This window comes from Oncorhynchus kisutch, linkage group LG19, assembly GCF_002021735.2.
Source record: "Oncorhynchus kisutch isolate 150728-3 linkage group LG19, Okis_V2, whole genome shotgun sequence".
Taxonomy (NCBI): domain Eukaryota; kingdom Metazoa; phylum Chordata; class Actinopteri; order Salmoniformes; family Salmonidae; genus Oncorhynchus; species Oncorhynchus kisutch.
The window spans coordinates 55005602-55018806 of NC_034192.2; positions in this window are offsets into that span (position 1 = coordinate 55005602).

The following is a 13205-nucleotide window of genomic DNA, read 5'->3' on the forward strand; positions in this document are numbered from 1 at the left end:
AGTTTGTGAGTGCTTTTGGTGACAAGCCAAATTTCTTCAGCCTCCTGAGGTAGAAGAGGCGCTGCTGCGCCTTCTTCACAACGCTGTCTGTGTGGGTGGACCAATTCAGTTTGTCCGTGATGTGTACGCCGAGGAACTTAAAACTTACTACCCTCTCCACTACGGTCCCGTCGATGTGGATAGGGGATGCTCCCTCTGCTGTTTCCTGAAGTCCACAAACATCTCCTTTGTTTTGTTGACGTTGAGTCAGAGGTTATTTTCCTGACACCACACTCCGAGGGCCCTCATCTCCTCCCTGTAGGCCGTCTCGTCGTTGTTGGTAATCAAGCCTACCACTGTAGTGTCGTCCGCAAACTTGATGATTGAGTTGGAGGCGTGCATGGCCACGCAGTTGTGGGTGAACAGGGAGTACAGGAGAGGGCTCAGAACGCACCCTTGTGGGGCCCCAGTGTTGAGGATCAGCGGGGTGGAGATGTTGTTACCTACCCTCACCACCTGTGGTCGGCTCGTCAGGAAGTCCAGTACCCAGTTGCACAGGGCGGGGACAAGACCCAGGGTCTCGAGCTTGAGTTTGGAGGGTACTATGGTGTTAAATGCTGAGCTGTAGTCGATGAACAGCATTCTCACATAGGTATTCCTCTTGTCCAGATAGGTAAGAGCAGTGTGCAGTGTGGTTGCAATTGCGTCGTCTGTGGATCTATTGGGGCGGTAAGCAAATTGGAGTGGGTCTAGGGTGTCAGGTAGGCTGGAGGTGATATGGTCCTTGACTAGACTCTCAAAGCACTTCATGATGACAGAAGTGAGTGCTACGTGGCGGCAGTCGTTCAGCTCAGTTACCTTAGCTTTCTTGGGAACAGGAACAATGGTGGCCCTCTTGAAGCATATGGGAACATCAGACAGGGATAAGGATTGATTGAATATGTCCGTAAACACACCAGCCAGCTGGTCTGCGCATGCTCTGAGGATGCGGCTGGGGATGCCGTCTGGGCCTGCAGCCTTGCGAGGGTTAACACGTTTAAATGTTTTACTCACGTCGGTTGCAGTGAAGGAGAGTCCGCAGGTTTTGGTAGCGGGCCGTGTCAGTGGCACTGTATTGCCCTCAAAGTGAGCAAAGAAGTTATTTAGCCTGCCTGGGAGCATGACATCCTAGTCTGCAACGGGGCTCGTTTTCTTTTTGTAATCCGTGATTGACTGTAGACCCTGCCACATACCTCTTGTGTCTGAGCCATTGAATTATGTCTCTACTTTGTCTCTATACTGATGCTTAGCTTGTTTGATTGCCTTGCGGAGGGAATAGCTACACTGTTTGTATTCGGTCATGTTTCCGGTCACCTTGCACTGGTTAAAAGCAGTGGTTCGAGCTTACGAATGCTGCCATCAATCCACGGTTTCTGGTTTGGGAATGTTTTAATCGTTGCTGTGGGTATAACATTGCCGATGCACTTTCTAATGAACTCGCTCACCGAATCAGCGTATTCGTCAATGTTGTTGTGGGACGCAATGCGGAACATATCCCAGTCCACGTGATCGAAGCAGTCTTGAAGCGTGGAATCAGATTAGTCGGACCAGCATTGAACAGACCTGAGCACGGGAGCTTCTTGTTTTAGTTTCTGTCTGTAGGCTGGAAGCAACGAAATGGAGTTGTGGTCAGCTTTTCTGAAAGGAGGGCGGGGGAGGGCCTTATATGCGTTGCGGAGTTAAAATAACAATGATCCAGGGTTTTAACAGCCCTGGTTGCTCAATCGATATGCTGATAGAATTTAGGGAGTCTTCTTTTCAGATTAGCCTTGTTAAAATCCCCAGCTACAATGAATGCAGCCTCAGGATATGTGGTTTCCATTTGACATAGATTCAAATGAAGTTTGTTCAGGGCCATCGATGTGTCTGCTTGGGGGGGAATATATACGGCTGTGATTATAATCGAAAATAATTCCCTTGTTAGATAATGCAGTCAACATTTGATTGTGAGGAATTCTAAGTCAGGTGAACAGATGGACTTGAGTTCCTGTATGTTGTTATGATCACACCAAGTCTCGTTAATCATAAGGCATACACCCCTGCCCCTCTTCTTACCAGAAAGATGCTGTTTCTGTCGGCACGATGCGTGATTGCACGCCCAATTTTTCCGTTTTTGATTTGTTAAAAAAGTTTGAAATATCCAATAAATGTCATTCCACTTCATGATTGTGTCCCACTTGTTGTTGATTCTTCACAAAAAAATACAGTTTTATATCTTTATGTTTGAAGCCTGAAATGTGGCAAAAGGTCGCAAAGTTCAAGGGGGCCGAATACTTTCGCAAGGCACTGTATCTATCCCTCTATCCTATCCTCTATGTATCTATCCCTCTATCCTATTATCTATGTATATATCCCTCTATCCTATTATCTATGTATCTATCCCTCTGTCATATTATCTATGTATCTATCACTCTATCCTATCCTCTATGTATCTATCCCTCTATCCTATTATCTGTGTATCTATCCCTCTATCCTATACTCTGTGTATCTATCCCTCGATCCTATTATCTATGTATCTATCCCTCTGTCATATTATCTATGTATCTATCCCTCTATCCTATCCTCTATGTATCTATCCCTCTATCCTATCCTCTGTGTATCTATCCCTCTATCCTGTTATCTACAGTGCCTTGCGAAAGTATTCGGCCCCCTTGAACTTTGCGACCTTTTGCCACATTTCAGGCTTCAAACATAAAGATATAAAACGGTATTTTTTTGTGAAGAATCAACAACAAGTGGGACACAATCATGAAGTGGAACGACATTTATTGGATATTTCAAACTTTTTTAACAAATCAAAAACTGAAAAAATGGGCGTGCAAAATTATTCAGCCCCCTTAAGTTAATACTTTGTAGCGCCACCTTTTGCTGCGATTACAGCTGTAAGTCGCTTGGGGTATGTCTCTATCAGTTTTGCACATCGAGAGACTAACATTTTTTCCCATTCCTCCTTGCAAAACAGCTCGAGCTCAGTGAGGTTGGATGGAGAGCATTTGTGAACAGCAGTTTTCAGTTCTTTCCACAGATTCTCGATTGGATTCAGGTCTGGACTTTGACTTGGCCATTCTAACACCTGGATATGTTTATTTTTTAACCATTCCATTGTAGATTTTGCTTTATGTTTTGGATCATTGTCTTGTTGGAAGACAAATCTCCGTCCCAGTCACAGGTCTTTTGCAGACTCCATCAGGTTTTCTACCAGAATGGTCCTGTATTTGGCTCCATCCATCTTCCCATCAATTTGAACCATCTTCCCTGTCCCTGCTGAAGAAAAGCAGGCCCAAACCATGATGCTGCCACCACCATGTTTGACAGTGGGGATGGTGTGGTCAGGGTGATGAGCTGTGTTGCTTTTACACCAAACATAACATTTTGCATTGTTGCCAAAAAGTTCCATTTTGGTTTCATCTGACCAGAGCACCTTCTTCCACATGTTTGGTGTGTCTCCCAGGTGGCTTGTAGCAAACTTTAAACGACAATTTTTATGGATATCTTTAAGAAATGGCTTTCTTCTTGCCACTCTTCCATAAAGGCCAGATTTGTGCAATATACGACTGATTGTTGTCCTATGGACAGAGTCTCCCACCTCAGCTGTAGATCTCTGCAGTTCATCCAGAGTGATCATGGGCCTCTTGGCTGCATCTCTGATCAGTCTTCTCCTTGTATGAGCTGAAAGTTTAGAGGGACGGCCAGGTCTTGGTAGATTTACAGTGGTCTGATACTCCTTCCATTTCAATATTATCGCTTGCACAGTGCTCCTTGGGATGTTTAAAGCTTGGGAAATCTTTTTGTATCCAAATCCGGCTTTAAACTTCTTCACAACAGTATCTCGGACCTGCCTGGTGTGTTCCTTGTTCTTCATGATGCTCTCTGCGCTTTTAACGGACCTCTGAGACTATCACAGTGCAGGTGCATTTATACGGAGACTTGATTACACACAGGTGGATTGTATTTATCATCATTAGTCATTTAGGTCAACATTGGATCATTCAGAGATCCTCACTGAACTTCTGGAGAGAGTTTGCTGCACTGAAAGTAAACGGGCTGAATAATTTTGCACGCCCATTTTTTCAGTTTTTGATTTGTTAAAAAAGTTTGAAATATCCAATAAATGTCGTTCCACTTCATGATTGTGTCCCACTTGTTGTTGATTCTTCACAAAAAAATACAGTTTTATATCTTTATGTTTGAAGCCTGAAATGTGGCAAAAGGACGCAAAGTTCAAGGGGGCCAAATACTTTTGCAAGGCACTGTATCTATCTATTTATCCTTCTATCCTTTCATCTATGTATATACCCCTCTATACTATATTTATCTGTCCCTCTATCCTATCCTCCTCATTTCTTCTTTTCTCAGACACCCAACCATTTCCAATCCTATGACTTGCTGGTCTAAAACCTCTGGCAAACCTTCTCCCAATCAGCATATCAGACACACTGTCCTGTCCTTGAGAATCTCCCTGTGGCTCATGTTCCTAGGGTGCTTCTCATATGGCACAATATCCCCTATATAGTGCACTAATTTTGACCATATCCCTATGGGTGTAATGCACCATATAGGGGATAGGGTGCCCTTTGGGAGGCACGCCTATTTCCTTCTCTCTGTGATGGATCCATTCCACTGGTTATGAGTCCAGATGTTCTGCTTTCTCGGGTTTTACTGGCTTTAATTGATCATTTAATCTGTCTGTAAAGGAACAGATGTTTCCTGGGCCGGTGCAGACTGTCACTGGGTACACACACATACACTACCGGTCAAAAGTTTTAGAACACCTAATCATTCAATGTTTTTTCTTTATTCTTACTATTTTCTACATTGTGGAATAATAGTGAAGACATCAAAACTATGAAATAACACATATGGAATCATGTAGTAACCAAAAAAGTGATAAATAAATCAAAATATATTTTCTATTTGAAATTCTTCAAATAGCAACCCTTTGCCTTGATGACAGCTTTGCACACTCTTGGCATTCTCTCCACCAGCTTCATGATGTAGTCACCTGGAATGCATTTCAATTAACAGGTGTGCCTTCTTAAAAGTAAATTTGTGGAATTTCTTTCCTTCTTAATGATTTTGACACAATCAGTTGTGTTCAGAGGAGACTGTGTGAATCAGGCCTTCATGGTCGATTTGATACAAAGAAACCACTACTAAAGGACACCAATAAGAAAAAGAGACTGCTCATGTTTCTTGGCACAAGCGAATGGACATTAGACCAGTGGAAATTTGTCCTTTGGTCATGAATCCAAATTGGAGATTTTTGGTTCCAACTGTTGTGTCTTTATGAGATGTGGTGTGGATGAACTGATGATCTCTGCATGTGTATTTCCCACACATGCAGACTGCTCATGTTTCTTGGCACAAGCGAATGGACATTAGACCAGTGGAAATTTGTCCTTTGGTCATGAATCCAAATTGGAGATTTTTGGTTCCAACTGTTGTGTCTTTATGAGATGTGGTGTGGATGAACTGATGATCTCTGCATGTGTATTTCCCACCGTAAAGCATGGAGGAGGAGGTGTTATGGTGTGGGGGTGCTTTGCTGGTGATACTGTCTGTGATTTATTTATAATTCAAGGCACACTTACCCAGCATGGCTACCACAGCATTCACCATCCCATCTGGTTTTGGCTTAGCGGGACTATAATTTGTTTTTCAACAGGACAATGACCCAACACACCTCCAGGCTGTGTAAGGGCTATTTTACCAAGAAGGAGAGTGATGGAGTGCTGCATCAGATGAGCTGGCCTCCACAATCCCCCGACCTCAACCAAATTGAGATGTTTTTGGATTAGTCGGACCGCAGATTGAAGGAAAAGCCGCCAAAAAGTGCTCAGCAAATGTGGGAACTCCTTAAAGACTGTTGAAAAAGCATTCCAGGTGAAGCTGGTTGAGAGAATTCCAAGAGTGCGCAAAGCTGTCATCAAGGCAAATATCAAATATCAACAATATTTCGATTTGTTTAACACTTCTTTTGGTTACTACATGATTCCATATATGTTATTTTGTAATTTTGACGTCTTCACTATTATTCTACAATGTAGAAAATAGTCAAAATAAAGAAAAACCCTTGAATGAGTAGGTGTTCTAAAACTTTTTACCGGTAGTGAAGGACACACACACACATAGGACACACAAACAAAATGAGTGCATGCACACACACACACACACACACACACACAACCCGGCGCACACAAAAAAAACACACACAAATGTTTGCACATGCATCAAAACTAACACACCAACACAGAGGGGACCTGTCATGCAGACAAGGTCAGAGAGCGTGTGACGTATGAGGAGTTATATCCCCTGGGAAAAGGAACAAGAGTCTCCCTGTGGGCTGCATTGGTGCCAACAATAAAATCCCTAAATATAATAGCAGAGAGAGAGAGAGAGAGATCTCGCACACACACACACACACACACACACACACACACACACACACACACACACACACACACACACACACACACACACACACACACACACACACACACACACACACACACACACAGGGAGAGGGGCACAGAGAGGGTCTGTTAAGTTAGAGCTAATGTTCCAAACAGAGAACATTGTTACCTAATAACAGAAAATATGTTTTTGTTGCTGTGGATTGGAAATAAATATCCTCAGTGAAAGAAGAAGGCTGAGAGAAAGAAAGAGAGAGAGAGAGAGAGAGAGAGAGAGAGAGACAGAGAGAGAGACAGAGGGAGAGAGAGAGAGCGAGACAGAGAGACAGAGAGAGAGAGAGAGAGAGAGAGACAGAGAGACAGAGAGAGAGAGAGAGATATGCATTTCTCTCTTTACTTTCCAAACTCTGATGATGTTCTGAGCACACTTGTCATGTGAATTTATATGTGTCAACACACCCCCTCCCCTCTGTCATCACACACACACATACAAACACGCACACACACACACACACACACACACACACACACACACACACACACACACACACACACACACACACACACACACACACACACACACACACACACACACACACACACAAGCATGCACGTAAGCATGCACACACACACACAGCCTCAATGTACCGTTTATCCTGTCTAGCTTTAGGCAAGTCTTTGGGAAATCTTTTTGTATCCAAATCCGGCTTTAAACTTCTTCACAACAGTATCTCGGACCTGCCTGGTGTGTTCCTTGTTCTTCATGATGCTCTCTGCGCTTTTAACGGACCTCTGAGACTATCACAGTGCAGGTGCATTTATACGGAGACTTGATTACACACAGGTGGATTGTATTTATCATCATTAGTCATTTAGGTCAACATTGGATCATTCAGAGATCCTCACTGAACTTCTGGAGAGAGTTTGCTGCACTGAAAGTAAACGGGCTGAATAATTTTGCACGCCCATTTTTTCAGTTTTTGATTTGTTAAAAAAGTTTGAAATATCCAATAAATGTCGTTCCACTTCATGATTGTGTCCCACTTGTTGTTGATTCTTCACAAAAAAATACAGTTTTATATCTTTATGTTTGAAGCCTGAAATGTGGCAAAAGGACGCAAAGTTCAAGGGGGCCAAATACTTTTGCAAGGCACTGTATCTATCTATTTATCCTTCTATCCTTTCATCTATGTATATACCCCTCTATACTATATTTATCTGTCCCTCTATCCTATCCTCCTCATTTCTTCTTTTCTCAGACACCCAACCATTTCCAATCCTATGACTTGCTGGTCTAAAACCTCTGGCAAACCTTCTCCCAATCAGCATATCAGACACACTGTCCTGTCCTTGAGAATCTCCCTGTGGCTCATGTTCCTAGGGTGCTTCTCATATGGCACAATATCCCCTATATAGTGCACTAATTTTGACCATATCCCTATGGGTGTAATGCACCATATAGGGGATAGGGTGCCCTTTGGGAGGCACGCCTATTTCCTTCTCTCTGTGATGGATCCATTCCACTGGTTATGAGTCCAGATGTTCTGCTTTCTCGGGTTTTACTGGCTTTAATTGATCATTTAATCTGTCTGTAAAGGAACAGATGTTTCCTGGGCCGGTGCAGACTGTCACTGGGTACACACACATACACTACCGGTCAAAAGTTTTAGAACACCTAATCATTCAATGTTTTTTCTTTATTCTTACTATTTTCTACATTGTGGAATAATAGTGAAGACATCAAAACTATGAAATAACACATATGGAATCATGTAGTAACCAAAAAAGTGATAAATAAATCAAAATATATTTTCTATTTGAAATTCTTCAAATAGCAACCCTTTGCCTTGATGACAGCTTTGCACACTCTTGGCATTCTCTCCACCAGCTTCATGATGTAGTCACCTGGAATGCATTTCAATTAACAGGTGTGCCTTCTTAAAAGTAAATTTGTGGAATTTCTTTCCTTCTTAATGATTTTGACACAATCAGTTGTGTTCAGAGGAGACTGTGTGAATCAGGCCTTCATGGTCGATTTGATACAAAGAAACCACTACTAAAGGACACCAATAAGAAAAAGAGACTGCTCATGTTTCTTGGCACAAGCGAATGGACATTAGACCAGTGGAAATTTGTCCTTTGGTCATGAATCCAAATTGGAGATTTTTGGTTCCAACTGTTGTGTCTTTATGAGATGTGGTGTGGATGAACTGATGATCTCTGCATGTGTATTTCCCACACATGCAGACTGCTCATGTTTCTTGGCACAAGCGAATGGACATTAGACCAGTGGAAATTTGTCCTTTGGTCATGAATCCAAATTGGAGATTTTTGGTTCCAACTGTTGTGTCTTTATGAGATGTGGTGTGGATGAACTGATGATCTCTGCATGTGTATTTCCCACCGTAAAGCATGGAGGAGGAGGTGTTATGGTGTGGGGGTGCTTTGCTGGTGATACTGTCTGTGATTTATTTATAATTCAAGGCACACTTACCCAGCATGGCTACCACAGCATTCACCATCCCATCTGGTTTTGGCTTAGCGGGACTATAATTTGTTTTTCAACAGGACAATGACCCAACACACCTCCAGGCTGTGTAAGGGCTATTTTACCAAGAAGGAGAGTGATGGAGTGCTGCATCAGATGAGCTGGCCTCCACAATCCCCCGACCTCAACCAAATTGAGATGTTTTTGGATTAGTCGGACCGCAGATTGAAGGAAAAGCCGCCAAAAAGTGCTCAGCAAATGTGGGAACTCCTTAAAGACTGTTGAAAAAGCATTCCAGGTGAAGCTGGTTGAGAGAATTCCAAGAGTGCGCAAAGCTGTCATCAAGGCAAATATCAAATATCAACAATATTTCGATTTGTTTAACACTTCTTTTGGTTACTACATGATTCCATATATGTTATTTTGTAATTTTGACGTCTTCACTATTATTCTACAATGTAGAAAATAGTCAAAATAAAGAAAAACCCTTGAATGAGTAGGTGTTCTAAAACTTTTTACCGGTAGTGAAGGACACACACACACATAGGACACACAAACAAAATGAGTGCATGCACACACACACACACACACACACACACAACCCGGCGCACACAAAAAAAACACACACAAATGTTTGCACATGCATCAAAACTAACACACCAACACAGAGGGGACCTGTCATGCAGACAAGGTCAGAGAGCGTGTGACGTATGAGGAGTTATATCCCCTGGGAAAAGGAACAAGAGTCTCCCTGTGGGCTGCATTGGTGCCAACAATAAAATCCCTAAATATAATAGCAGAGAGAGAGAGAGAGAGATCTCGCACACACACACACACACACACACACACACACACACACACACACACACACACACACACACACACACACACACACACACACACACACACACAGGGAGAGGGGCACAGAGAGGGTCTGTTAAGTTAGAGCTAATGTTCCAAACAGAGAACATTGTTACCTAATAACAGAAAATATGTTTTTGTTGCTGTGGATTGGAAATAAATATCCTCAGTGAAAGAAGAAGGCTGAGAGAAAGAAAGAGAGAGAGAGAGAGAGAGAGAGAGAGAGAGAGACAGAGAGAGAGACAGAGGGAGAGAGAGAGAGCGAGACAGAGAGACAGAGAGAGAGAGAGAGAGAGAGAGACAGAGAGACAGAGAGAGAGAGAGAGATATGCATTTCTCTCTTTACTTTCCAAACTCTGATGATGTTCTGAGCACACTTGTCATGTGAATTTATATGTGTCAACACACCCCCTCCCCTCTGTCATCACACACACACATACAAACACGCACACACACACACACACACACACACACACACACACACACACACACACACACACACACACACACACACACACACACACACACACACACACACACACACACACAAGCATGCACGTAAGCATGCACACACACACACAGCCTCAATGTACCGTTTATCCTGTCTAGCTTTAGGCAAGTCTTTGGCTTCGCAACTATAATGTCCATCCATCTGAATAGTCATATTGCCCCCTAGTGGTAGAATTGGCCACTACATCTCTTCATTGTTCATTCCTTTCATTTACACTGAAAAAAATATCATGTAAAGTGTTGGTCCCATGTTTCATAAGCTGAAATAAAATATCCCAGAAATGTTCCATATGCACAAAAAATATTATTTAATTCAAATGTTTTGCACAAATTTGTTTTCGTCCCTGTTAGTGAGCATTTATAATTTTCCAAGATAATCCATCCACCTGACAGGTGTGGCATATCAAGAAGCTGATTAAAGCATGATCATTACATACATGCAAGGCCACTCTAAAATGTGCAATTTTGTCACACAACAAAATGCCACAGATGTCTCAAGTGTTGAGGGATTGGCATGCTGACAATTGGCACGCTGACTACAGGAATGCCCAACAGAGTTGTTGCCAGAGAATTTAATATCAATGTCTCTACCATAAGCCTTCCCAGTTCTGTCTGTAATAAAGCCCTTTTGTGGCGAAAATCTAATTCTGATTGGCTGGGCCTGGCTCCCCAGTGGGTGAACCCGACTCCCAAGTGGGTGGGCCTATGCCCTTTCAGGCCCACCCATAGCTACACCCCTGTTTAGTCATGAAATCCATAGATTAGGGCCTAATGAATTTATTTCAATTGACTGATTTCCTTCTATGAAATGTAACTCAGTAAAATATTTGAAATTGTTGCATGTTGTGTTTATGTTTTTGTTCAGTATATTCAATGAAAATGTAATTTTACCACACTTTGACAGGAACGTCAGATAAAATGTAGTTTTTAACAATCTTAAAAACGTTTTCATTCTCTGTCTAAAAGGTGTTGTGGTGGGCATTCCTCGTGCTCACATATCACAGGATGACACAGGGAGATTTAGTCACATGTCCAAAAAGGGGACAAAGAGTATTTTCTGAAGGAGAAAGATTCTGAACGCAGCTTTGACTTTGAAGAGGCAGTCAGGTCATTTGGGCTGTTTACATTTAGAACATGAACACTTTGCTTTCCTTCTCTCTGTACATCAGAAGTGGATCTGATTCATCCATTGCCAGGAACAATAGGAACTGGAGGGACATTAATGTCTTCAAATGTTTTACTTGTAACGTGACACCTTGGTATATGGAGTTGATTTCTCCATTATTTTATAGAAATGTTCAGTGATTTTAGGAATAGATTAAAACATTAAGGCCTGGGCTGCCCCCTCACCCCCATCTACCCATACACACACACTCATAGTCGTGCCCACACTCACACGCAAGCACACATCCTGAAAAACATCCCTTCCCGCTTAGACCCTCCCAGAGGAGTATAGCATGGTTTAGTGCTGGTTGATCTCTCTCTCTCTTTCTCTCTCTGTTTCTTTCTCTCTGTCTCTTTTTCACACACACACACACACACACACACACACACACACACACACACACACACACACACACACACACACACACACACACACACACACACACACACACACACACACACACACACACACACACACACACACACACACACACACACACCTCACACCCAGCCATCTCCATCTAAGCCATCATTTCTCCCAGAGTCCTCCTCTTCCAGCGTGAGCTGGTAATTGAGGTTGCTCCCTTGGGTGCAGTGCATTCTGGGTCGTTAAGTGCTGTCTCTTGTTTTCTTCCTCTATTTTTCCTCTTCTTTTATTCTTTATTTATTTCATCCTAACAGAGAGAAAGAGAGAGAGAGAGAATGCACCGAGATAACCCACACTAAGAGCACCTACACCCAGACCACAGCATCAGCAGCCACACCCCAACCAGCTAAAACCACCCCAAGTAAACCCTGGCCACACTCTATATAGGCTCCGCCATATCAGACCTATGCCCCTCCTGCCCACCACATGCTTTCCCTGCGGAAAGCACATTAACATGACAGCAGGACATATGTCCAGGACCAGAGCAGAGCAACAGGCCTAAACCCCATCCTGCGACCTAAGAGGTATGTATCAGTTGCTCAACATGCTCTGCTCACAACAACTGTGATGGTACAGGCATAAACCACACAAAAACAATACGAGACACCATGGAACACAATGCTTTTACTATCGCATCCTAGAATAAACAAGGTCTGAGGTCATCTACCTTTGGCCTAAAGAGCAGGAACCCAGACTTCATCAAAGAAATCAGAAATACAGACATTGTCATCCTACAAGAAACATGGTAAAAAAGAGACGGACCCATTGTTTGCCCACTAGGTTACAGAGAGCTGGTAGTCCCATCCACCAAGCTACCAGGTGGGTGGTATAGAGGAGATGGACCCACTGGTTGACCTCTAGGTTACAGAGAGCTGGTAGTCCCATCCACCAAGCTACCAGGTGGGTGGTAAAGAGGAGATGGACCCACTGGTTGACCTCTAGGTTACAGAGAGCTGGTAGTCCCATCCACCAAGCTACCAGGTGGGTGGTAAAGAGGAGATGGACCCACTGGTTGACCTCTAGGTTACAGAGAGCTGGTAGTCCCATCCACCAAGCTACCAGGTGGGTGGTATAGAGGAGATGGACCCACTGGTTGACCTCTAGGTTACAGAGAGCTGGTAGTCCCATCCACCAAGCTACCAGGTGGGTGGTATAGAGGAGATGGACCCACTGGTTGACCTCTAGGTTACAGAGAGCTGGTAGTCCCATCCACCAAGCTACCAGGTGGGTGGTAAAGAGGAGATGGACCCACTGGTTGACCTCTAGGTTACAGAGAGCTGGTAGTCCCATCCACCAAGCTACCAGGTGGGTGGTAAAGAGGAGA